At 41.8% G+C, this 4,292-nt stretch overlaps 1 non-coding gene across 1 annotated transcript; it reads left to right on the top strand.

The window, feature by feature from the left end:
• Positions 1 to 224: 224 nt before the first annotated feature.
• Trnat-ugu (transfer RNA threonine (anticodon UGU)) lies at positions 225 to 298 on the top strand. The gene has a single exon. It is a non-coding gene; the product is annotated as a tRNA-Thr (tRNA).
• The last annotated feature ends 3,994 nt before the right edge of the window (positions 299 to 4,292 follow it).

Genomic DNA, 4,292 nt, shown 5'->3' with positions numbered 1-4,292 from the left:
CCATATAAGCATATAGTTCTGGCAATACCGGCCATGGCCTTCTTCTTCTGTGCGGATGCACACACATTCCCCGAACTCTTACGGGACTTGGTAAGAATGTCTTTCACGAGTAATGAGTGTGTTGGGGTGGGACACTACGAATGTAGTGTGTGGACACACAAGGTAATGTGGGTCGCGTGGGAGGCGTGCGCGAGATAGTCCCTGCAGCGATGCTCTCCTCTGTCACCTCGGTGGCTCAGATGGATAGAGCGTCTGCCATGTAAGCAGGGGATCCCGGGTTCGAGTCCCGGTCGGGACACACATTTTCACCTGTCCCCGTTGATATATATCGACGCCTTTTAGCAGCTGAAGGTATTAATATAATTCTAAAAAAAAAATGATGTCTTTCCGACACGCTGCCGTACCACATGGGATCTAGAACTAATTGCTGCAACAACAACCTTCTTCAAACACCGTATTGCATGAACTGCCGAATTCATACACAGCGTTTATGCGCAAGCTTCGCTGCAGTTAATATTTCTCACCATCTTCATTTCCTTTTACTATCACTGGTTGGGTGGTCTGTAGCAATTGTTTGTTGTTCCGTAGCAACTGACAGTTGTTCCTTAGCATGTGTCAGTAGTTCCTTAGCAATTTTCAAGCTGCAATGTAACCGAGCATATCATAATCACAGCTGTTAAACACACGAAATTTTTGCTACAAAAGGACCATGGAATGGAAAAGGGTATTACATGATGGACATTCAGTGTAGCCACCAGGATTCACGATCTGGCGCAAGCTCTTGTTATTCTTGTAAGTTGTGCAGTGACACATGTAGATGGGCCAGGAAGAGCGAGTCTTCTGTAAATACAGCGAAAACGATCAAAACGTATATGAATTTTTTTTTCCAAAATGGATCACATATTCCAGTTTGACAGTTTCTAATTTGAACAGTCAACTAGGCCTGTGTTTATCGCAGTTATATCGTTTACAGCAGGAACATCCAAGAAAGCTGGAGTTAACACCTGCTGGCGTTTTCATGGGAAACAGGGGTGAAAGCTAAAAAATGAAGACTAAAACATATGAGCGCTTAAGCTCTACACTTTATACCAGAATCGAATCACAACAGAGTCGGCGGCAGACAGCATCTATTAGTCTACCCCTTAGCCGATGTGAATTAGAGGAGAGGATGTTGACAAGTGTCTCAGGATGTTGACAACTGCCTCCGTACAGACAGGCACTGGAGAAAGTCATATGACCTCGCACTCAAGCCTCCTGATTAGTTATCTAAAAAATATTGGGATACGTTGCGTCGTAAAGATTCTTTGCTAGTGAGGAACTTTCGTCCATCATTTCAGTACTTGTGTAGCGGCACCTGTACTGGTTAGAACAACTGTATCTGGAAAGCAAAATCTTAACGACAAGTAAAAACTGTAATAAAAATTATCAATGTCTAGCGGTCCACACTGAGACTGACAACTGTGGTTATACACAGGTTATGAAGCGATCACGCGGTACCCAAGAAACAGCTGCGGTTGGCTGATGCCTAAACCTTATCACTCCAATTGCTGAAAACTCAATCACAAAGTTATTGTAATCGAAGTGTAGTCCTACCTGTCTGTCAGTTCAGACCTTGCATTCACAGGTACACCTCGTTACGTAGTACGTGTATAGCCGGAGGTCGGCTTAAAGGAGATGAGCTCATGGAGGGAGGGGGGAGGGGGGGTAGGTCATACAAGCAGGATGGGGGGGGGGGAGTTTTGTGGGTGGGTGGGGGGCGGGAGGGGAACGGGCAGAGCAGCCAGCAGCCAGCGCACCCCGTTCCCCAAGATTTACGGCCGTTGGCCGGTATTAAGCTGCAGCCACCGCTCCCCCGGGGAATTCCCCGTCTCTGCCATAGCAATAGCTCGCTGTTCCCTGCAAACACCACCTTCACTCTGCCTGAATCCATCGTATGTTTACTTTTGCGTGTTCTGGAAGGGAAACACCAAATGAAATGGGATTTGTTTCAAGATACACTCACTAGACAACAAATTACAATGCATTGTAACACCTTCTTGACGATAACTTCCTATCCCGCAGGAGATAAGTAAACAAAGGTATGGACGCAGGAGACTTTACTTTTCATCTTCATTTGGTATAAAATATCTCATACGATGAAATCCATGACAATGAAACCGTCATTCCTAGCAGTCCCACAGATTTTCGATGACTTTCGGATCAGAGGTACTTAGGGCACATTTCTGATGTACACAAACTAGAATGGCGTTCTACCAAAACTACGTTTGGTAGTTTTGCTACACTACGTAAATGACTTAGAAAACAGTAGAATTACCGGTAGCATTGGTAGGGAAACAACCATAAATGAATATGTCAGACAGAAACTGGGAGCCGCCGATTTCTCTTTTCTTTTTTTTTCTTTTTTTGTTTTACACAAAATTCGAATCGCGTATCATTCAGTCTATGCATTTTACGTACTTACAAAATACGAATTTCATGTCATAACTAATGAAGTGAAGTGTCGTGTGACGAGGGCCTCCCGTCGGGTAGACCGTTCGCCTGGTGCAAGTCTTTCGATTTGACGCCACTTCGGCGACTTGCGCGTCGATGGGGATGAAATGATGATGATTAGGACAACACAACACCCAGTCCCTGAGCGGGGAAAATCTCCGACCCAGCCGGGAATCGAACCCGGGCCCTTTGGATTGACAGTCTGTCGCGCTGACCACTCAGCTGCCGGGGGCGGACATGTCATAACTCATGAAAATTTGTAGTTCGCGTAGCTTCTGAGCTTTTATGTAACCAAAGCAATTACTTCTGATTCAAGTTCAGTATACACGTACAAACATAAAAGATATATGTAATTATCATTGTTATTTTGTACTCAAAAGGACGTTCTTCATCCTGATCAAAAGCATGAGTTTCCTGTTCTTAATGATGAGTCGGAAAGTTGTTTATGACTAACAGAAACATGTTTTATATGACTTCGACGACGTATTGAAGCGATGTTTGAAATATTACTGTTCTGCATCCTTTTTTTGTTTTGTTTTATCTTTTTGTTGCGGAAACTGTGTTTTCTACTGCTACATGATCAATCTCTTGTGTCTGCTTTACTTTTACTGCAATATCCCTCTGTGAACAGCTTCAACCAAACATCGACAGGTTCAATTTTGCAATAAATGCTGTTTATTTTTAAATAACGGAGAGTAAGGTAACTATGCAGAACACAAATGTTCCATAGGTTACATGGCCCTTCATATTGAAACATATACGTTTGAAATATGATAGAAACTACGTAACTGACAGTAGTTTGAAACACATCTGTTAGAATGGGAATTGCATGTGAGCGCGCATTTTATCTCGTCGCTTATGCGCTTTGCCCTGTACTGAACTTTTCTGCCTGCGAGAATGTTAATTTAATTTAGCTGCGAGAATGTAAACTGTCAATAACTTTAAACCAAACGAAAACTGCATGAATTTACATAACACAAAAACTGAATCTGATGCAACACTATGGATCTGAAATTCGCCCTGGTAATAAAACAAAACTTGATCAATTTGAAAATAATGGTCCTTGAGCTTAATGAATGCTACCCCTGAAATAATAAAAATTTCTTATCTTTATCTGCGTTGCGCTCTGTTGGTACTTTAAATTGTATTGTTGGCAAACAGCTATTGTGGAAGGCTGTTGCTTAGCATACATTTTAATTAAATCGAATATGACTGAGACAATAACTTCTTGAGAAAAATAATTAATCAAAAATGGCATGGATCTGGTACCTGGTATTAACTTGGGTCAAGTAACAACAGGCCACTAACTTTAACACTCGTATTTTGACTCTTTGAAAATTAATAATGCTCACAATTAATACACTCAATAAACTGATTGTACGTATAAAAGAAATTATTCAGGTAGTGAAGGGAGACGAAAATTTAATAGTCATGGGTGACTGGAATTCGTCAGTAGGAAAAGGGAGAGAAGGAAACATAGTAGGTGAATATGGATTGGGGGGAAGAAATGAAAGAGGAAGCCGCCTTGTAGAATTTTGCACAGAGCATAACTTAATCATATCTAACACTTGGTTCAAGAATCATAAAAGAAGGTTGTACACCTGGAAGAATCCTGGAGATACTAAAAGGTATCAGATAGATTATATAATGGTAAGACAGAGATTTAGGAACCAGGTTTTAAATTGTAAGACATTTCCAGGGGCAGATATGGATTCTGACCACAATCTCTTGGTTATGAACTGCAGATTGAAACTGAAGAAACTGCAAAAAGGTGGGAATTTAAGGAGATGGGACCTGGATAA

This window comes from Schistocerca serialis, chromosome 2 (assembly GCF_023864345.2).
Source record: "Schistocerca serialis cubense isolate TAMUIC-IGC-003099 chromosome 2, iqSchSeri2.2, whole genome shotgun sequence".
Classification (NCBI taxonomy): domain Eukaryota; kingdom Metazoa; phylum Arthropoda; class Insecta; order Orthoptera; family Acrididae; genus Schistocerca; species Schistocerca serialis.
The sequence above is the reverse complement of the archived record's forward strand: the minus strand, read 5'-3'. Positions and strand labels throughout refer to the sequence as shown.